Source organism: Mastigoproctus giganteus, chromosome 4, assembly GCF_048544385.1.
Source record: "Mastigoproctus giganteus isolate SK-2022 chromosome 4, ASM4854438v1, whole genome shotgun sequence".
NCBI classification, from domain to species: Eukaryota; Metazoa; Arthropoda; class Arachnida; order Uropygi; family Thelyphonidae; genus Mastigoproctus; species Mastigoproctus giganteus.
The window spans coordinates 132,720,698-132,744,671 of record NC_143578.1 but is presented as its reverse complement, the minus strand read 5'-3'; the positions used below and the strand labels follow the sequence as shown (position 1 = coordinate 132,744,671).

The window sequence follows — 23,974 nt, the reverse complement described above, 5'->3', positions numbered from 1 at the left end:
GTGTTCCAAATACAGAAACAATTCAGAGAAATTTCACAGACGTCATTCGACAACAAAAAACGATTACGGACATTAAATTATTATTATTATTATTATATTATTAATCACGGATGTCAGCGGTATTTGTATGATAAAGGCTTGTATAATAAAAGGTTTATATAAAAGTTTATTATAATTATTATTAAAATAGATAGATAGTTATTATTATTTATTTTTTTTTTCAATAAAAAAAAATTAGCCTTTATCTTGCAAATACATTTTAAAGATACACAAATATGTTTACATCCTATGAAAATAAAAGTAATTTAAGCACAGAAGAAGGCAAAAAACACATTGAAACATTTCGGTAGTATTATGTACTGTACCACTTACAGTTTCTGCTCACATTTTTCCCCTCAAATTATAATAACATCTGTTTACATCTTAACCCCAGGGGCTCACATCTGGTGAGTAAGGGCTTGGCACACCCAGGGCCCTGAGCTGGATATCATCATTCTTCTCTTTCTTGGTGATTCCCCCCCCCTCTCTCTCTCTCTCAGGGTAATTCAGAATTTTTTTTTTTTTTTTTTTCAGCTGGGAGCAAAAGCCTCAGGCTTCCTTGCATCACATGGATAATAATAATAATAATAATAATAATAATAATAATAATAATAATAATATATAAAGGCATGAAGAATTATTAATATGCATAATTAACCACTCTTTTACCACGTGGAGTTTTTAATATATATTTTATTAAGCATAGCCTAAACTAATATATACAATAGAGTGACGTTTCGGGTATCTTGCCGATACCCATCATCCGACCGTGCTGTTTGGGAACAGAGATAAAATTAAAAAGGTGAAGGTTACTAATTAGATTTGCATTGAGCAGTTCTAAATTACAATCATAATTTTTTTTTACAAAGGATCAGTTATAAGATAGTAGCAGTAGCAGTAGTAGTAGTAGCAGTAGCAGTAGCAGTTGTATCAGTAGCGGCATGTGATGCAAGAAAGCAAGTGTATGAGCTTATGCAGCATCAGCCAAAAAAAAAAAAAAAAAAAAAAAAAATTTACAAAACAAATCCCACTAAATGTTTGTCCAGTTCCTCCTTAATTTTATTTAACCTATCAATTTCCACAACGACAGATGGAAGTTTGTTCCAGCAATTAACCACCCGCTGGTCAAGGCAAATTTCCGCACATCTATTCTACATCTGTCTTTTCTTAATTTGAATTTATGCCCCCTTAGGTTCGTAATCTGAACAAGTGGAAGGATCCCATCAGAATTCAGCATGCTCAACCCATTCAAGGCCTTATACACCTGAATCAGATCACAGCGCAGGTGCCTAGTCTTCAGCCACTGCAATTTGCAGAACTTAAGCCTCTCTTGGTAAGAGGATCCCTTCATTCCCCTCACCAATCTTGTTGCCCTTCTCTGTACATGCTCAAGCAAATCTACATCCTTCCTAAAATGAGGCCTCCAGACCTGTACGCAGTACTCAAGGCGTGGCCTGACCATTGCCTTATACAGAGGGACAATCACCTCCTTTTCTCTGCTAGCAAAATTCCTATATATCATTGACAAAACCCCATGACCTGCCCTGGCAGCCTGTCTGCATTGCTCAGAAAACTTCATATCTGACTGCACAATTACTCCCAAGTCTTTTTCATTTTCTACCATCTTAAGTGTAGTACCACACAGTTCGTACGTTTCTCTGGGGTTACTTCTATCCTTATGCAGTACTTTGCATTTGTCAAGGTTAAACTTCAGTTGCCACTTCTTAGCCCATCTGCCCAAATTATCTAGATCCTGTTGCAGTAGCACACTGCCATTACTGTCATTAACAACCCCGCCAATCTTTGTATCATCTGCAAACTTCGACACTAAGCCTGATATACCTTCATCAGTATCATTGATAAATATACAAAACAACAGAGGACCCAACACCGAACCCTGTGGGACTCCACTAATAACATTAGTCCACGAAGAGCAGCACCCATTAATTACCACCCTCTGTCTTCTCCCATTGAACCATCCTTTTATCCATTGTAGCAACTTACCCTTAATACCATTCTGCTCCAATCTGTACAATAGTCTTCCATGCGCAACAGTGTCAAAAGCTTTCCTGAAATCCAAATATATGATATCAAAATTATTTTTTGCATCCAGTTCCTTTGTAACCACATCATAATATCCTACCAAATTTGTCAGACAAGACTTTAACAAACCCATGCTGTGTCTGAATTATTGCTGCAGTCTTGTCTAGATGATCCTGCAATGCATCATTAACCAGTGACTCCATTATCTTAACCGGAACAGATGTTAAACTAACTGGTCTGTAATTACTCGTGTCACCCTTCGATCCCCATTTGTGAATTGAGGATACATTTGCACATCTCCAGTCCGTGGGGACCTCCCCTGAGTCCAAGGATGCTCTCATAATTATGGCTAATGTATTTCATTTCTCATTGGTCATTTCTAATTTTCAATAATGCCAGTGAGTAAATAAATAATTGTAAGTTATAATAACAAAATGAGTATCTCTAAGATTACAGTCACGACATAAAGGAGAATTCTATGTTACTATTACCCAATTATATGAGCAGAACTTGGTTACACTGAGCATTTTTTAAAGTCACTTTACTTTTAACTTATTTTATAAGGTAAATTAAGACAAACAAAACAAATCTAAATCGATGAATTTAAAATAAAATAAAGTGGAGACGTCACTGGTCCCCTCTCTTGGCATCTTTTACTCCAAAGACTGTGAGCACTAAGACAGTGAACATTGAAGAGATACCATGGGCAACAACCGGTGATGGACTGTTTCAATTCTTTATATTTTTACAGCACTTTTGATAAATTAATATCCTTTAATTTGGGGCACTTCGGTATTCCACAACTTTAAAATATGTAAAATAATAAACACTGTAAACCCTGTACCATTTCAGGTTAAGCATACATGTGGTCCATGTAACCGCCGGACACATGTCCCTGCCTTAACCTTTGAATGTATATATTACGCCCCCCCCAGCTTACCGTTGTCCAGGGGGGTTGCTCTTGAGCAACCCCCCCGCAACAAACAGATTTAATAAATAAAATAGGAAGTTGCATATAGTGTGCTGTCTGATTATTTATTATTATTACTACTATTTTCATGATCCCTGGGCGTAACCCGTATGCGTTTCTATAAAAGTGTGATTCACTGGCCGATTTGCTTAGGTGTGGGCTGAAAAACTTGCAATGACTCACGAGGAACCCACTCCTTCCGCCTGACGGAGATCGGCTAACTACAGCCTCGATTGAAGAGGACTTTAGAAATTCCTGCAGTCGTTGACGGAACTCGAACCTAGACCTCTCCAAACGAGTGGCAATTGGCGAAACCGCTATACTGTCACTGAGAACGCGTTGTCTGTTCAGCGTAAAGCAATACCAGTTATCCTCCTGGTGTGTGCAGTTGTAGGTGAGCCTTGCAGCATCCAAAGAGTATTTGATCATTTTACTGTTTACAGGACTGGCCAGCTATATATGTTGTAAAGTTCCTCGGATGGCGCAGAACAGGCATACGTTTAAGGCATGTAGTCCAAACTTGTGTAGAACAACTGGGGTTGAGAGCATGTTATGCCACATATCCAGTGTATGTCCACATCGGATTTGGAACATTTTGTCCTGTACGGAAGATGTCATTGGAAGTTTGATGGCGGCTTTCGGTGTATGGAGAAAGGCGTATAAACAGCTTTCCAAGTAAATTATGAAAAAATCGTGACAGGGTGGTTGGTTGGTTGGTTGGTTAGTTGGTCGTTATTGGGTTTTAGGAGCATTGGCGACTAAGGCCATGTTGCTCCGCGTATATTGTCTGCAAATTGCGTGTGTTCTGTGGTCTTTTTCTGTTTGCTGGAAGAAAAACCAGAGTTTCCGGGAGAAAAAACCATGCTACCGACTAACTCAGACAAGTTGTGAAAAAGGTCTATAAACTTCTTCGTTATTGATGGGGTTCGAACTCTGGCCTTTTCCACCTGGTGTGCAAGCACTGCGATTATACCAACTGTGCTACCCACGAGGGCCACAGAGATACTGTAGCTTCTAATGATATGAATACAAAGGTCGGTACAGGTGAAGTTTTCATAACGTTTTCACTACCACTTGCTGTTGAAATATCTGGAAGGGACTGTACGATGGTTGATGTCAGATAGCTGGTGTATTAGTTTTGCATTTAAAGCTTTCATTGGCAAGCCTTCTGAGTTTTTCATACTAGATGTGGTATCAAAATATCGCCAATGGTCCTTATTCCTAGCCTGTTCCTGGTAGGCAAAAAGAGATGGCGAACACTTAGAGAAGGTGCTTGTTGCAAGAAGGCGATCCATGGCGGCAGGATATGTGTATGAGCGGATAGCATGGTTATAACCACCGGCCTCCTTACATTGGGTAGAAAAGGCCCGGGATTCGAAACCTGTCATTCAGGTGAAGAACTTCCATAGGCGTTTTTAACTTCGTGGTTGAATTAGTCGGTTTCAGGCGGTTCTCTCCCCGCCTCCCGAAACTTAAGTTTTTAATCCAGCAAAACAGGCAAATCGACTACAGAATACCCGAAATTTATGGACATGATACACATAGGCATATACGTTAATTCCTGGGTGGCCCTAATATGTTTTGGATAAAGGAAGGCTATAATGACTACTTGCATTTGACGAAGGAAATGAATGAACGGAATACACTTTGAGGGTTGCCAGATCACACTTGCTGCCAATTAGCACCCTCCCTCTTGGACGTTGCATACACATATCTTCATTTTCCAAGTACTTCAAGGAAGCCGCTAAGCAATTCGGATCACTTCTTTTGAGAGAAGTTCAGGACATATTCAGAATACACACACCCAGATACCTTTGTCCCTCGTTGGTCCATGTTCATTGGGCAGAGACGTTGGTTCTGGCTCTCCAATTCTAGACTATTGGTCACCAGCTAATAGTTTCAAATTCATTCTCTCTCTCACTGCGTACATCATGTCTGAATGTGCTGATTTGGTTATTTTCATTTTTTTCTAGGAATGACTCTGTGCTTATTGTAGAGCTGTTCAGAAAGCGGCCATCGTTGTTTTATTCCTGTAGAGTATGGAAAAGTGCAGGTAAGCTGATTGTTCAGTTTTGAAGCAGAATTTGGCTTTTTTGTATAGCAAGCGGATTGTTTTAATGATGACCTACCTCATAAAGAAACATCGTAAATGCTTCAGGGTGTCGTAACTGAGTTACGTACCCGAAGAGGTAACTGAGTTACTAATCCCGCGACATAGTAACGTACTAGGTCTCGGGATTAAATGAACCTTGTCGTATCATCTTTCTGGTATACAGTATGTTTGATGGTGATCGATCACAACAAGTAGAACGGATTTCAGTCAACTGATGAGTTTGGACATCACTTCGAAATCTGTGTTTATGAAGGATATTGGACGCCAGTTTTGGAAGTTTATGTGCTCTTGGGAGTTCATCTAGAAACAGTGGTCGTGACTGATTCCACAAGTCCACAAAATTTGCGTCTAGATCTGGAGATTTGTTAGCTCTGCATGCTGTTGCTATTAATTCTTATAGGATTCTCAGTTTTTATAGGCTGCGTTGAATTGTAGAGATTTTTTAATTTCTATTAGAAGTACTTTAGTAGTCATTACAGAAGTTTCAGTGTAGCTGTAGAATTTTTTATAGGTATCTGACAATTTAAGAGAAATTTCATTTCGGTTTTCAATATTGTTTCTGTCTTACAGCTGAATGGAAATGATGGCGGTTGCTTTGTGATCCCTGCGTGCAAAGAAAAAAGTAAAAAGTACTTTGTAGGACGTCAGGTAGGTTTACATGAGTGTACCTCGACTTTAGCAGAGCGACTTTTGCAGAATGTTCTAGGTAGGTTTCTATGGCACATAAGGTTCGCTGATGAACCTGTCTATCAGATGGGAGTTGCTTTAGCCTCTGCTTAAATTGGTATAGTGGAGCGCTATAGATGGCTTGGGCAGGGCATTACTGAAATAAGCGACCTTCTACAGCCATATGCTTACATTTAAAACCAAACTAGATAATAAAAAAATATATTTCTATTTGTTGTTTGGTTTTTAGGAGCATTAGAAACTAAGGCCATATTGCTCCGGGATATGCGATGTTCATTCCCTGACCTTTCCGCATCCTCCGTATCTGGTGGTCACGGGCTCGAACCTCGGTCTAATCAAGAAGCGTGTGCTACGCACTGCTGCTGCTCCTGCCCACCTGGCTATGGAGGTGTCAATATATTACTAATAGATTGCTGTAGAACAGGACAATATAAGGCTTGACAGATCTTCTATACAAGATTGTTAGAGGAAAGGCCTTAGATTCTAACATCTTTGGCTCAATTGTGGCTGACTTCGTGGAACAACTGAACTGGCATGATTCAGCAAATGCAATCTTAGATGCACTTTTTCCATTGGATGACCCTGCCTCAGACTCTGCTGTTCATTCTAAAATTCGACCGGATAATGAATCTCAACTACCACTGAACCTTTTATTTGGATGAACTGCAGTCTGTCTCTTATAGATTTAATGCACAAGAAGTGCTCAGGACTAGATCTTGTAGAAATTTTTTTTTATTATTGGAGTGGTAAAATTCAAACCTGATGTTCTTCTAAACTTATTCAACAGATTCCTTGGGGAAAAAATTTTTTCCAGAAGGAAATTTAGAAGGTCGCTCTCGTTAAGTTGATCAGAAAGCCGGATAAGCCTTCTGGAGCGGCTAGATCGTACAGGCCGATCGCCCTGCTGCATAATTTGGGTAATTGCTAGAGCGACTAATGGCCATTAGATTGAATAACATACTGGTAGAACAAAATATGCTTTCAAGGAGTAAATATGGGTTCTGTCTAGACGTTCCCGTGAGGATGCTCTTGTGGACTTTGTCTCTTCAGTTTAAAACTCGGTACATAAATATGCCCTGGCTGTTTTCATCGACTTCGAGGACGCCTTTGACTCTCTTTGGTGGGAGAGCGTCCTCGAGGGTCTGTGTTCGGCTAGGTGCTCCAAACACCATTATTTTTTAATCCGTAATTACTTTGCCAATAGAATCATAATAGTTAAGGCTAAACATAGCCATGTATCAAGATCAGTATCTAGAGGGTGCCCACTGGGCTCTATACATGGAACATGGTGTTGCAGTAGTGGATCTCCCGATCTTTCGATAACGTCAAAAGCGTACGCGGACGATCTCACCATCTTGGTCAGGGGTAACTCTAGGACCGCTCTTGAAACTACCGCAAATTTTGTTCTGCAGGATCTCTACGATTGGACTGTTACCAATAAGTTTAAAATCAGCTTGTCAAAAACAAAGATGATGATTCTTGACTCAAAGGTGGATATCTCTTGTACTCCATTGGTCAAGATCAACAATGTTCGTCTCCCCCTAAGAGAACAAACTTCTAGGAGTGGTAATTGATTCCAGTCTTAATTTTATTCCTAACTTGACAAACTTATCATCTAAAATACGTAGATTTACTGCTGCAATTGTTAGGGTGTCTCGTGTTGAATGGGGTCTCTGTAGAAAAACTTTAAGGATTTACTACAATGCAGTTTTCCTCTCTCTGTTCACGTATGCTGCCGGTGCGTGGTTCCACAGGGCACAGCTCAATCACTTCAAATGTAAACTGGCCTCCTTGCAGAGAACCATTATGCGATCTATAGTTAACGCATGTAGGACAGTCTCGACGCAAGCTCTGCAGGTACTGTTCGGAACATTAACTTAAGACTGGCAGGTTACTTATAGGGGATTTTTATACAGACTGAAAAAAAAAAAAAAAACAGATTGAGACTGAATAACCATTTCTGAGAATAACAATCAGCCTTCAAGATGAGACTAAAAGAGAAAGAAGGAGACTGTGGAACGAGTTAGTTAATATCTGGCAGTCCCAATGGGATACAGCTCCCGTTGGTGAAACAACGAGAAAATTTATAGCAGAAGTTTAATTTCTCCTGGATAAATGTGTTCAATTGTGGTTCTGCATGGATATATGCACGTCTTACCTGTTGACAGGACATGGATCAATGATAATGAATCATCGAGAGTCTCTTTAGATTCAGTTATCTCAAACAGACCTCTGTCCGTGTGGATTACCAGAAAGTTGGGACCACATCCTGTTTCATTGCTCCCTGTATGATGATCTTAGACTTCCTCATCATGCGCTTACTAATTTTTAACCTGGACAGGAGTCGTTTCTGCTTCAAAGCTCGGAGTCATATCAGATTTTACAGGCTTTCGCTCCAGGCGAAACTGAACGCCTTTCGCTCCACGCCCAGGAACAAAAGCGTCCAGTGTCGACAGATCTCAACAGGATACAGCACAATGGCCCTGTTGATGAATAGCTGATTAGATCTCCTTTAATAACTGTTGAATATGTAAACGCAAATCCTCAAGAAGTGTAATTTTTCCTCTGGATTATGTCCCCAGACAAAATTTATTTTTTTTATCAACGTCATTCATCATCATCATGAACTTGGTCCGGCTTAGGTCTTTTAAGACCTGTTCCGTTGTAGCTCCTGGAGGTGGTCTTGATCTCGCCATCATTGTCTTGGTCGACCAACATCTCTCTTGCCTGTAGGTTTGTAGTTAAAGGCTAATTTTGGGATCCAGTCTGGGTTCATTCTTTCTATGTGGCTGATCCATTTTTCCTGAAGAAATTAAAAGTAGATAACATTTACTATGTTATCTACTTTTAATTTCTCGCGGATATCTAAATTTCTTTGGTGGCCTAGTCTTGTAAAGCCTGATAAGGGTCTTAAAAATCTCATTTGTGCTGCTTCTAGTTTGTGTGCATATTTCTTATTTATGACCCATGTCTCACAGCTGTAGAAGAGGACTGGTTTTGAAGTGATGTTGTGCAGTCGTAATTTTGTTTCAGTTGTCATTTGTTTTCCGAAGTGGCGTTTAATCGTTCCATTCATTTTATTGTATTTTTGTAGTTTAGTGTGGATGTCTTTCCCTTCATTTGATATTAAATTTCCCAAATAGGTGAAGTCAGATATTTGTTCTATTATTTTATCATCAATAACAATTTTGACTCTTTGTATGTTTTTTCCACATAATCCCATTGATTTTGTTTTTGAGGTGAAGATTTTCATCTCGTACTTTTTACTTATTTTATTAAGTTCATTTTCTGCTATCTGTCGTTCATCTTCGGATTTTGCAATTATAACTTGATCATCAGCATATAATATAGTTTTGATTTTATTCCTGTTGTTCAACTGTATTCCGTTGGTAATTGTTTGTTTACATTCTTTAAGAATTTTATTGATGTAGATATTAAATAAATTTGGTGATAGTCCACATCCTTGTTTCATTCCTTTATTGGTGTTAATTGGGTCTGATAGTTGGCCATGAGAATATTTTATACAGACTTTTGAGTTTTTATATAGGCTTTGGATCGCTTTCCGGAGTTGGGTTGGAATATTTTCTTCACGTAGAATCTGCCAAAGTTTTTCCCAGTTTACATTGTCATATGCATTTTCATAATCAATAAAGAGCAGAAATGTTGGTAGATTGAATTCTCTTCTTTTCTCCAAAATTTGTTATAGTGAGAAAATGGCATCTATTGTGCTTTTCCCTTTTCTGAACCCACATTGTTCTTCTTTTTCTAAGAATTGTTCACTGGTATTTATTAAGTTTATTCTTTAGTATATTAGAGTATAGCTTTGCAGCAGTGTTATCCCTCTGTAGTTGTTAGGGTTATTTCTGGAGCCTTTTTTGTGTAAATTGATTACTATTCCTGTTTCCCAATCTTTGGGTATCTGTTGCTTATGCCATATGATGTTAAATAATTTTAGTAGTGCGTTTTTTAGTAAGGTGCCCCATATTTAAATAGTTCTACATTCAAATTGTCTATGCCTGGGCTTTTTCGGTTTTTTGATTTTTGTAATATTAACTCTAGTTCTTCCATTGTTATATTTTTTTCTTCATCTTTGGTTATCACAGATTCATCTTCCAATTCCCTAGTGCCTGGGTTATACCATAGTTTGGAATAATGTTGCTTCCATTTTTCTTGGGAGATGGAGTTGGTTTTTATTTGATCATTTGTGTCTAGTTGTAATTTCTTAAAAATTTTAAAACTTCTTCTCTGTGGGCCCGTGATATCACGTTCTAAAGATTTAACAAATTTATCCCAGTCATCTTTGGATCGCATTTTTATCAACGTCACCGGATTTTGATTTTATTTATTTTTTTAAATTATTTATTATTTTTATTATTTTTTTTAAATTTTTTATTTATTTATTTATTATTTTTTATTATTATGATTTTTTTTATTTTACAACCTGCACCACGGGTAGTTTTTTTTTTTTTTTCCTCCTCTCTTCCCTCTGGAATGGGCCCCCAGAGGTTCCTGGCCCACCTGCTGACAACACCAGGTGGGTCAGAGTCTCTTCAGAGACGGTACGTCATTACTGAGACTGGCCCACCTTCACGTGGTGTGGACGAGTACTCAGAATTATTTGTCCAGGTGACTGATGCTTCTGGGTAGCCAAGTGGCCAGACACAACAACAGAACGCACACATAATACACACAAACCTACGTTACACACATCTGGCCCATTTGTAGTGATACTGTTCTTCACAGAGATACGAGGCGGAGTTGAACAAACGTTCTAGGTGCCGCCCTTACACATACACATCTCCATATGTCCACATGTGTCTTTTATATAGCTTAAGTTTGGTAGATGGAACTTTAAATGAACCTGTAGTGCAAGACAATGTTAGATTTAATTATAAAAGGATCAGTTGGAGAAAATTTGGATTTTGCTTGTCAAACAGTTTTTCAGATATTGTTACTGCATTAAATATAGTTGAATATGCTTTTTATGTACAGACAGCACTTTATAATGCTTTACATTTTGCTACTAAGAAAAAGAGAGAGTTAGTTAATACATAAGGGTCCTTGGTGGTCTGCTGAGTGACAGCCCTAAGAAAAGAAGTATTTGATCTGAGGAAAAGGTATCAAAGACGAAGGGGATGGAGTCGTACTGAAGCATTGGTTTATAAAGATTTGTACAAAATTAAGAAAAAGCAGTACCACAAAGCTATTTATAATCATAAATTTGAAGCTTGGAAGAATTTGGTTTACACGGTTGGGAATAATGAACCTTGGGGATTTCTTTTTAAACTTTCAAGAAACAAACTGAATATTAATAATTTAATTAGTACAGTTGTTTCTGACAATAAGGAATCTTTTGATTGGCTTTCCACTATCACAACAATAACTGACAGATTGTTTCTGGTTGACTGTGTTAGTGAGGACACAGTTATGCGGAATAAGGTTAGAGAAGAGAATATAAATTATATTGGCGGTCATGATATTGAATTATTCAGTATCACTGAACTTAGGATGGTATGTTCTAAGTTAAATGTAAATAAAACACCTGGTCTTGATAGAAATGAAAATAATAGTATTGTTAAATTTGTTGAGCTGTTTCCTGAGATAATGTTAAATAAATGTTTCCTTCAGGTATATTCCCAAAGGTCTTGGAAGACAGCCCTATTGAAGCTGCTTCATAAACAGGGAAACCATTAACTGATCCGAGAGGTTATAGGCCTATATCGTTGCTTGCAAACCTGGGGAAGATTTTTGAACGGTTATTGCTAATATGACTTGAAACTTTATTTTGTACTATGAAATTGGATTTTCCCTGTCAATACGGATTTAAAAAAAAAAAAATGTTATACAGAGGATGCTATTCATGATCTTGTAGATTTTGCTATTTGTTCTAATTTTAAGTATGTCCTAGCCCTCTTCATAGATTTTTAAGGGGCTTTCGATACGGTTTGGTACCCCAGTATTTTGAAATCTTTGAGAGCTTTGAATTATCCTGATTTGTTGTTTAGGACAATCAGAAATTATTTATCAGATAGAAGAATTATAGTTAGTTCTCAACATTTGAAATTTGAGAGAGGAATTAATTGAGGGTGCCCTCAGGGTTCGGTGTTGGGACCGATTTTTTGGAATCTGGTCCTTAACACTTAGTTAGAACAAGACTGTGTGGATTGTCATAAGGAGGCATATGCGGACCATCTGGCGCTGTGTGTGTGCAGGGGAATTCCAGACGAGTAATTGAAGGTAAACCCGAAGGGGTAGTCGGTAGTCTGATGAATTGGACTATGAATAATAAACTCAGAATTTCTTCTAATAAGACTGTAATGATGTTATTGAAAGGTAAACTGGACTACAGGAAACCACCCCGATTAATTATTAATAGTAAACAGATACCTTTGGTGTCTCAGATCTTATTAGAATTGTATTTTGTTGGATGACAATTTATTTTTTACACCCCACTTGGAATACTTAAGTGGTAAATTAAAGAAATACACAGCCTCTGTAGTCCGGATTACCAGGAAAGACTGGGGGGCTCGGTAAAAGGGTCTTCAGTCTTTACTATAAGGCTATTTTTTTACCCATTGTAGCTTACGCTGCCTCTATCTGGTTTAAGCGTGTAAGCAATGTCAAGTTTAAAAATAAGCTGAATTCATTACAGCGTATTATGTTATTAACAACTTTGAGAGAGTGTAAGACAGTATCGACTAATGCCCTTCAGGTGCTTGCTGGGGCACTCTCCTTGGATTTGTATATTGTATATAGAGCTTTTTAGTTACTTTTAAAGGAAGGGCAGACAAGTTACAATCATGGGAATTACGAATGATATTTTGATTGATCGGAAGAGAGAGGAAAAAAATATTTATTGAAGTTAACAGGAATATGGCAAGAACGTTTCAGCACAAGCGTGACTGGTGCTGTAACTAGGCTTTTTATTCCTGATGTATGTTTTAATATTGGAAATAAACATAATAAATGGTTCTTTCCCTGCATGGAAGCCTCATATAATCACAGGGCATGGTTCGCTTAAATATGTTTTTTATGATTGTCATAGAATTTGCACAAAAAGTGGAAAAACTCAGGCTTACCCTCGGACAGAACTGCCTATTCCCGAGCTAAGGCGCTTTTTATTCGGAACAAGAGGGAAGCGATAAAACTTCACCTAGAGGATACCATAAATAAGGGGAAGCCCTTCCACAGAATCCAATCAGAGCATGTCATTGATTCACTCAATATGGGCAGTTGACTCGACCATATAACTAGGTTCGCTGCTCAGCCAGAATCCACTATTCCAATGGAATTCCCAATCAATCCGATTTCGACAGACCCCTTAAATTAAGTTAACCTCACCAAAGACCAGCTGAGTGACGCAATAAATAGCTTAGCACCTACGGCCGCATCAGGCAGACGGAATTCCTCAGTTTATGCTGAAATGCCTCAGTACATTTGTTGTTGATCCTATCCTGTCGTTATTTAACAAGATCCTTAATCAAAATTTTTTTCCTCCTATGTGGCATTTCTATCTAGTAAGCCCGCTGCCGAAAACAAGCTCTACTTCTCAGCCCAGTCACTTCCGTCCAATTTCCTCTGCATCATGCCTATTAAAGCTCTTTGAGAAATCGCTTCATTAGAAGATTAAGAGCATTAACCATCCAAATTATGCCACAACAGCTACCCCAGATCCACTATGCTATTCGGTCAAGATCCACCGCTACAAATCTAGTCACCACCACTATCAAGATCCTCGAGGCATTTGAGCACCGTTCGGAAATCACCGTTACGTCCAGGCAGAATTTGATTCCATATCCGTTTACGCGTTGGCAAGGCTACTACGTGAGTATTACCTAATTAGTGGAGACGTGCTCTGGTTTATTCAGACAAGGCTGGAGAACAGGACCATTATTGTTTGCGATGGCAATCTGCGCTATACCAGGACTATTACTGATGGAGTCCCACAAGGCAGGGCCCTGTCCGGAATCTTGTTCTCAGTTGTTCTCATGCCATTTGTGACAGGCCGAACTGATATCGTCACCTTTGCCGATGACATAAAACTGTTCTCACTCCCATCAGCCCTGGAGACACTGCAGAATACATCAATACATTAATCCTTCAGAAAATCCGGAACCTTCAGGCCTTTCTCTCCGGTTTCGGATTTCAAATCAATCCTGAGAAGTTGGCTTTCTCTCTCTCCAACGGAGCTCAACAATAGTACAACCCATTTTAAGAGGATCCGCGATTTCTGCCGTCCAACAACATACAGATCTGGGCGTTATTTTTGATCAAAAGCTCTCCTTTCTACCTCACATAGACCACTTGCAAATAAAGTTCTGTCGACTCCGGTGGATGATTAAACAACAACTAATGCACGTCCATGACCAGGCTGTTGAGTGCTGCAGATATATTAAGACATGTGTTTATCCGGTCATACTCTATGGCGCCGAAGTCTGGACTTCAACTGCTACGACCCATCTTAGACGGATTTTCTTGGGGGAATTCTGGCTACTGAAGTGGGCCATATGGAAATTTGGGCTTCCCCCTACACCAAGGACCACCCAGATGGTGGCAGCTCTCAACATCAGACGTCTTCCTGCCATCATTCACGAGAGAAGACTCGTCTTTGCCATCAAAATGATGGTCGGCATTATTTCAGTACCAGATTTCTGGGCTAACTGCGGATGGAAGATCCAGGTCCCAAGCCTTAGGGTTAATCCAATCCTACAGGCCATTCCAAACCGGTTAAAGCTATCTGATCGGTTCCTACCTGTGCAAATGCTGCAAGACATACAGTCCTTGGACGGCGACCTCTACAAATTCGCAGTCGACAAGGAATATAGGCAGAAAGTACTCGGTCGACTTTCTTCCCAGGACCATGTCAGAGGACACTAGAACCTGCTCCCGGAGATCTATTCATCACTGCCTTGAATCCATCATCCCAGTGTTCAAACCTTTCAGGAGTCATAATGCTTCTTTTTTTTTTTTTGTGTTTATTATGTTGTGTGATTTCTTTTATGTAAACCCCTGGCTTGTAGCCGTGAAGGGAGTTGCATACAGCAATGTGCCTTCTGTATATAATAAAGAGTTCTTCTTCTTCTTCGAATGCCTTTTCATCGGGCTCGCACTGTGCACAAGTGGTTCGAGGAAAATCAGTGAAAATATTACCCATCTTAATTGGCCTCCAAAATCGTCTGATCTCAATCCAGTTGAACACCTCCGCGATGTTTGGAACAGGAAGTTAGGCGTATGGACACGCAACTGTGTCCATACGCCTTTCTACAGTGTAACCTATTCTGACACTGTAGAAAGTCTTACAGGCAGCTTGGACGCAGATTCCTAGAGACGTCTTCAGACATGTAGTGGAGTCAACGCTTAGGAAAATAGCGGCTGTTTCCGTGCGAACTGTGGCCCAACACGGTATAAGGTTGGCGGTCATAATTCAGTGATCACTCAGTGTATATCGCTTAAATAAGCGAATATCTCACGTCAATAAATGAATGTGACAATTTTTTACTTTTAACTGACAAATTTTTTTAAAATTTTTTATGGTAATTCCAAACAAGAAAGATTTCCGAAAGTGCATTGATTTCAGCGAACATTTCTGGTCGTACATAATAAAGAGAGAGGGATTTAAAGAGTCCAGCTGTCTCGGTTATTTAGAATTAGCACTGGTGCCATTGTTAGTCTGTAGTGTATAGCAGAGGTTCCCAAACTTTCTCGGTTCACGGCGCCCTTAGTGTCTCAGTAATTTTTTCATGGGGCCCCAGGCCAAAAGAAATACCTAACAGTTCCGTTTAGTAGTTAGGTCCAAACAACTGAATAAGTAATGTTGTGAACTACCTCGAGCTAGTAATTCGCTCGGTGTCCGACAGATGTAGAGTAACACTTTCCCTCGAAAATTTAAAATATCCCGCGGCGCAGTTTGGGAACCGCTGTTGTATCTGGCGACATAGAGGTTTCTCCCAACTCCGTGTAATCAGTCTACAGTGGCGGACAAAAAAACTGCATCACTTGTGAATTTTGCAAATAATGTGTTTTGCGCTGCATTGTGGGTTGCAGAAATGTTCGAAATGCATTTGTTGGATGGGATATATATCTCTGTGAATGAAATCCAATAAAAAGACTCCACCTCATATACCTAATTGCCATAAATATCTTCCGAAAGGGTAAAATGCGTAATTAATGGGAATATGAGAAATCATGCAAATGGAAATCATGACAACTAAACATACATTTTATTGAATTTACGTATACAAACTAAATGACAAGTTAACGTAACGTAATAGTGTTATGTACTGTAAATCAGCAAAATAAGTTTTCAACATTTTGTTGTTCCTCCTCGAGCTGCAATTACAGCCTTGCGACGATCTGGCATAGAGTTTATCAAATTCTGGATATACGGTTGCCCAATTTCGTGGTACCACACCCTTACAATGCTCTCCTGCAGCTGAATCTTACTTGTTGGCTTCTTCTGAGCAATTTTAGAAGACATTACGTAACAGTAATTTTCAATAGGGTTCAAATGTGACTGTTGCAGGGCCAGTCCAAAACTGTAATGCCAGCATTTCTGAGGTATGTCTGCACCGTAAGGGAGAAAAACGAGGGAAAACATTGGTGTAAGTGTGTTTTAAGCCTTGTGAGACAAATAGACAAACTCATCATTAAATCTAAATGGCATAAAACTTACCAATTTTGCTGTATGGCAAGGTGCTGAGTCCTGTTGAAAAATGCAGTTTTGGACGTCTGTGTGTTGATCCCTAATAACGGGTTCAAGCACTCCTCCAAGATATCAGTGTGTAGGTTTCTGCATTCACCGTTCCGTTAATAAATTTATTTCGCCCCACCCCTTTGTTTGTTAGCATCCCCACACCATCTGACCGGCGCGGAACTTTACAGTCGGTGTTATGCAGTATACCTCAGATATTCGTTTTCTGACATATCACTTCCCATTCGAGCCATGCAGGTTGAATTTCGATTCGTCAGAAAAGATGACGGTGTCCCATTGTTCTTTTGTCCACGAAACATGCGTTTTAGCCCAAACAAGCGCTTCTTCCTCTTTTGTTGCTCAACAAAGGCTTCTTCTTGGTCCGACAGGTATGCAGACTACATTCCGAAAGCCGTCTTTGGATAGTTCGTGCACTTGTTTCAACACCAGAGGAAGTCTCAAAGTCCAGTTTTAGATCAGGAGCACGAGCATGGCGATTAAAGGCATAGCCGTTTCAAATATTGATCTTGGGAAGGCGTAGTCACTCTCTTACGACCTGATCCAGGCCTTCTCTTCACATCACCGGTTTCACGATCTCATTTCAGCATCCGGGATACTGTTGACTGGTAGCAGCCTATTTTATCAGTGATAGCACGCGTAGAAAGCCCTTCCTGGACAGAGCAACAGCTACACTTTTTTTACCTTGCGATTACTGTCTGATGCAATAGAAGCGTTATCTGACGCAATACCTTTGCTTTATGACAAGCAAAATTACTGTAATAAAACAATATCTTGTTCGTTTCACTACAAATGTTACTTTTTTTAAGGTGATGCAGTTTTTTTTGTCCGCCACTGTATATACGATCAGTTATCTAATCTATATACTGTATATCCTGGGTCTATATATACATATATGTAAATTGTGTATATTTTACGGTTGATTCGCCTGGTTTGCTGGATTGAATATCACAGTTTGACGAAGATAAAACCGCCATACAACCTTCGCCCGAGACAGACTAATTTTACCACCTTATATGTTAAAAAAAAAAAAAAAAAAAAAAAAAAAAAGGCCCATAAAATTCATTTCTTTCTCTACAAGATTAGCCTTTTTTTTACACGGTGTGGAAGGACAGAGATTAAAAATTGTTTTGTTTATACTCCCGCACGACAACCAAGTCAATAGAATTTACAATAAATCGTCAATACAAATATTTATCTTATTTAGTAGTCATGAGCTTAAACCCAGGTTCACTCAAGGAACGCGTGCTACACACTCACGCTCCTGACCACTCGGCTAGGTCATAACTAGTGTCAACGCCAGGATCAAGAATTCATATTCCTGTTTCCATCTGTCCAATGTATAAAAATTCTGGACTTGCGTTTATTTGCAGTACAGGAAACACACAAACACTCATATTGAAAAAAAAAGAAAGAAAGAAAGAAAAGAAAATTCATTTAGGTTCAGAACTATTGTTTGAAATCGTTCTAAACAATTCCAAACATTTCTCTGACTGTCTCAAGCAGTCAGAAATGTTTTGATACAGCTTTCCAGTTTTAAAATTGGCATAGATGATTGATATGTTGTAGCTGAAAATTAAATGAGCTACTGTGTGACGCACTATGTGCCTCAGTAACTGTAGATCTCTTTCCCAGATCCCAAGTTTTAAACTAGACAAAGTATTATGGCCTAGGTGGCAAATGCGCCATAAAACATCAAGTCTTCGTCATCATAATCATATTTTAAACTGAACTATTATGAAAAAGAGTGTTCTGTTGCTACCATGCTTTTCTTTTCCTCCTTTTTTTTTTGATGAAATGGTAAATGCTGTTTTTGTTTTCACGCATACTATTACTGAACAGTATACGTACCACAAGTGGTACGCCTGTTACAGGTTGTGTATATTAAACTTCGTTATGAAATTAGGAATTATGATTTACAGGGTAAAGAGGAGTAACGAAATCTTGGGATTCAAATCCCCACCCCTCTCAAAATTCCACTAAAATGGTATTAGTAAATTCGCAAAATATTTCTAGAAGTTATAACTGTTCATTATCAGGAATGTCATCGTTGTTATTGTAGTGTTTTTGGCGTACCAGCAACTTCACTGCTATATCGTGTCGAATTGCATGTATTCTGCAGTCAATTTGCTGTTCTCTGGAAAAAAAACAAAACAAAACCGAGTTTCCAGGAGAAAAAGCAATGATTCCTTCACCTGAGGCTGACTAACTCAGCCACATGAAAAAGGTCCATAAGGATTCTTCTTGTCATTGACGGGATTCTAACTCAGGTCTTTTCCACCAGGTGTGGAGAGGTCGGTGATTATACCAACTGTGAAATTATGGCTATCAGGAATGCTTCGTATCTTTATTACTGCTTATTTAGAACAGTCACCTAACCCTTTGATTAATAATATTATATTTAAAAAAATTCAAACGCATTTTAACTTTTCCAATTCACGATTCACCGAACTTACCTCACTTCTTCTAGCGAAACTCATTTTGAATACAGAGTTATTGCCGAGATATTGTATGTTTATTTACATTATGTAAAACAAATGCATAATTACAAAAGGCCACGCATGCCTCAGCTATTCCTGGAAGATTGCCATTAAAAGTTCTCATATTTTTAGGGCGCATTCAAAGTTTCTTGGAGAGCGGTTTAATAGCTTCCTCGTTCTTCATGGTTGTTTGCTGTACAGGTTTTTTTGTGTGTGTGTGCGCGCGCTAGAGAGAAGTTAGTAAGAGGATGGACAAAGGAAAAAAATACAAGTCGAATTTATGCAAAAAAGAAGTGTAAAGAAAATAATGAATTTATGAGACTAAAAGAAAGAAAGTTTAAGATAGAAGCGCAAGTGGAATACTAAAGTCCTGTTCAAATAAAAATAAATAAATAAATAATAAACCGGAAAAAAAAAAAAAAAAAAAAACAGATAAAACAAAACTTTGAGATGACACAGGTAAAACGAAACTTTGAGATGACACGCGACCAAGTAACACCCCTTGTACACCATTACATAATTGCAAGATAATTCGTAACACTACCGCAGCATACGAACATTCATGAGCATCATTCTCGCGAGATAGCGATAGTCCCTATTGGGGGAAGGGGGTATAATTATCCTCGTGTTTCTATACGTGACTGTGAATGGTTGGTTGTTCGTGTCAATATTTGTCTTCTTAACTATCTTCTCACCTGCCAGTCAAATGCACGCGAACAAATGACTTCGTCATACTGCAGGCGATCTCGTGACGGCGTCTTCGATTTTAAACGTTGTCGAATGGGTCGTTTGTTCTGTCAGCCTTTACTAATGTTACCGCTGGGACCTGGGAGGCGTCATTACCTGGAGGGAGGGAAAGAGAGAATCCTTATTGTATCGGCTTCCCGCTTTGTGATTATGTGTAACTGCCAGCTGTCCTGCTTTAAAACTTAATTTCCAACCGTTCCTTTCCATAACTTAGGTGATTTGCATTTTCCGCAGTGTGCTATACCTTGTGTATGTCCTTATGTTGTGGGATGGCGAATTCCCTGTCTTTCTGAGCTTGAAGGACGTGAAATAGCACATATAAATGAATATCTAACAGCAATTCAATGCTTATCTTCTTATCGGCTTCATCGCATTACCAGAACTATACCTCACCAGCTTGATAACTATTCTGTTTCATCCTTTGGCTCATTGTAACCAAACTTAGACGGCTGGAATATCTCCTATTCCAAATGCAGCTAAATAATACTCATAATAATACTATCCCTCTAACATGGCTTCACAACCCAGAGTTCGGATAGACGTAACAGACTTCGATGCTGGATCTATTACTTTTTATGCTTACACCCTGTCGGCACAAGACAGAATGGACGTCACCGTTCCAGTACGTCATACGCATCGGTAATGCCATATACGTGTTAACTGCCTTCTTCACGTGACGAGTGTTCCGTATCATAAAATTTTTCATTTGTAAAACTCACATGCATCAAAAAAAAAAAAAAAAAAAAAAAAAAGCCAATGTCGCAAGTATTGCATGTTCACTCCGTTATTCTTTTATAAAAGCCAATATCGTTTATGGTTGCATTATTTTAGGAAATGTGGGACAGTTTACCGTTTCAGAGAAAAGATATTCCGAAAATATAGGTTATCTTATATTAAATTTTAGATTTAAGTAAAAAAATAATTGCATGATAAACGGATCTACAACCAGTTCTAATTTCATGACTCGGCTTTTACAGTTCACTAACCGCTTCATTAGCCTGCGATTTCATTCACTGCATGTGGCTATTTCTCTCTCCTTTTTTTTAATTCTCTCATTTTTTACAAAAATATAAAATGGTGGGAAGGAAGTCGTTATAATTCTCAACACGAGATGGTGCCACCGTTTCCAAATTGCAAACTCGACCGGTGGAAACGTACCGTAGTGGATCACAGCCAACAGGTGGCATATGCTGTCGTTGACAAAACTTCGTGCCTTTTCTCTACTAGATCTAAACAGCTATGCAGGTAGTGTACGCCCACATATGTAGAAATCCACATTGAGTGTACGTTAGAACTGCTAAAGAGGCAAGGAGAAACGTAGTCTGACCTGGTGATTCCGACAAGATTAAGAACCATGTTCTGCTGCTGCTGACCTTCTGGTGAGTCCCTGGATTTTCTTTACTTTCTTCCATTTTACAAGCGATTCTTTATTTTACAGGTGATTATTGGGGAACAACCAATAGCTGTGTTGGATAGGTAGCTAAGGCAGCCGTGAAGAACGTTCTATTTACGTCATCGCAGTAGCTGTGGACAGATGTTAAATGTTAACGTGCCTCTTGCAGGAAAGCCATAATCTAAGACAAACACACTTAGGAAAGGGAAAAACTTACGAAATGTGTGCTTTATTTCATAAACGAATGTGAGCCCAGCGTAATAAAATACACTCACAAACGACGTCTAACATGGGCATAACATTTTATAGAGATAACGTAATTAGCATTCGACACCTTTAGTATTTGCCATTTTGCTGTTCCCAAGACGTGTAACAGATATATTTTATGCTTTTTAAACGCCTTTATATTTAAAAATGTCACACTGTGATTATTCCTACAAAAATTCGAACAGTAGATGAAATTCTGTCGTTCTGTTATTGTTCATTCTATTAACTGTGACAGTGGCACTTCTGATGTGGAGCAGCAAGTTTCGCGCAGGGGGTTCACTTTAACGGCATGAACGCGGCATATGCACCCATCAAAAACAAAATCACTTGATAAATTTACTTACAGTGGATGGATGGTTAGAGAAACTTCACTATTAAACAACTGTAATGATAAAATAGTACCTAGTTTCACCATTAAGTGAATTGTATCTTTTAGTTTTTTTTTTTCTCTTGATCATTGCGTTGTACAAGCATGTTTTTGCTTCGAAAGTGTTCAGCATTGTCTCGTGAAAATAATGCTTTTGTCTTGCATTCCATTGAAGATATGGATGCCTTCCAGTGCTTCAGAGATGACATTAGGCTAATTCATGTACTGGAAGAGATCCGTCTCATTATATACTAAGACTAGACTGACATCACCATCAATTAACGATGAGATGGATTTATAAGGTAGGTTGGGTTCTGCTGTTCACCTACAGAAGGGTTTAAGTTTTTAATGTCTGTATACTTAACCGATATGACATTCACGACACACCGAAGGCCACCTTCCCTTTAAGAATAGTAATGCGTGCGTTGTTTTTCGTAAGTGTTTCAATATATTCAGCAAATATATTCGGAAACTTTAATTCACCAACTCTCACTTCTCTAATTATTTCTGCACAGTTATTGCTATCAAAAAGCTATTGAAGGCTTTGGGTGAAATCAATATGTTCTGTTTTTCTGAGTTCGTCGGTGGGAAAAAAAAAATCTTGCTATCTTCATGTGAGATTGATTGATATACACTTGGCGAAAACCCCTAAGAAGTCGTTTCAGTCTTAGTCATATACAAATTCGAACTTTTAAGGTTTCAACCAGATGTGTGGTGCATTAGTATTGGGGTTTCAGTGTAAAAAAGAAAATTATGTTTATGTATTTCTATTTTTACTTTGCTCTTTTATGTTTGTGACTAGCTTGTAAAAAAATTCATGGGATGGTGCCTCGCACATGGGAAGAACATCAATAGAAATGGTACAAAAGAAGGCCTAACAACACTGCATCAGAAACGAGTAATTTGCTGGGTTGGCAAATCGTTTTCTCCCCCTCTTTGTTGGGCGTTACCCATCCTCGGTTATGAGTATTAGAATATTACGTAATTAGCAGTATTCCCACTACAATTAAAACTCTAAATTCCACCTCTAGATAGAAGAAAAATTAAAAGCGCATTTGCTCGTTAGTTTTAATGTTCAGGGTATGAGTAATAGCCTTTTGCTAACTTGGCAATGGTTCAGTTATTTATGGATAATCTGCGCATTTTTTGCTTTCTGAAAATTCTCTCTTTATTTAGGACAATTTATTTCATTTCTCCAGTATTACTCGGGCGTTATTTCAAAATTGTGAGAAACGTTTGTGCCATCTTAGGGGGTGTTACTGTATTTCAGTACGGGCTTAATGCGGGTGATTTCATAAAAATAAATTCTTCCATTTGGTAGAACAATAGATGTAATAAATCTATTATTTAAATAGGATTCTAAAACTATGCTTGACACCATTCAGTCTCATTAGTTAATGGGAATACGAATAATGTACATGCATGATACATTAGTAATTGCGATACAGTAAATTATTTGTAGGGGAAACAGTAAATCATGAAATAACGTGTCGCTTTCTACGTTTTTGCATGATTAAAACGTATTTTAATCATGCAAAATTCTGCTACATCACTCATAATTCCGTTTTCTTGGATGAAGTTTTTAATCTGTTTTGCTGAAGGAGATATGGTTCTGTTGCACAGGAATTATCCTGAATGCAACACTTACGTTTTTGAGACAACTGTTCACATCTGATCGTAATAAATGCAGTCTAGTAGGCTTAACCGTAGGACAAGTGTGCTGTCCGCGTTAGTATATAGTTATTGTACTTAGACAGAGAGAAAAGCGAATGTATCCAGCTTTCTACGTTTTTTAATTTTTGAATTGACTCTGTAGTTCCACATTACCAACATAGTGCCCTTACACGCTGCCTTTCCAAAAGTTAGTGGACACGTGCTTTTTCGTGCAATCGTTTGTGTTTTTATTTGCGAAAGTTAACCAATCTGAAGCCAAACTTTTAACCTTGCTGTGTTGCAGCCAAACAAGTCGTGCCTGAACAGTGTTCTATTCTGAATAAAGCGCATAGATTATTATTGAAGATGAATCTAAATATTCAGCTAATATCCGGCGAGTTTATTTTTTTAAAATAAATAAACAAATCTTTATTTGTCCTACCAATATAAAGTGTTACATTGGTGAGTGACAAATTCCCTAAACGGCAGTAAATGCCAGGGGATTTA

At 38.5% G+C, this 23,974-nt stretch overlaps 1 long non-coding RNA gene across 2 annotated transcripts in view; it reads left to right on the top strand.

The window, feature by feature from the left end:
• The first annotated feature begins 21,038 nt into the window (after nt 1-21,038).
• The window catches only part of LOC150087070 (uncharacterized), a 442,591-nt gene continuing 439,655 nt past the window's right edge, over nt 21,039-23,974 (top strand). For both annotated transcript variants that reach the window (XR_016546869.1, XR_016546868.1), the window contains exon 1: nt 21,039-21,166. This is a non-coding gene — a long non-coding RNA (uncharacterized LOC150087070). The remainder of the gene's footprint in view (nt 21,167-23,974) is intronic.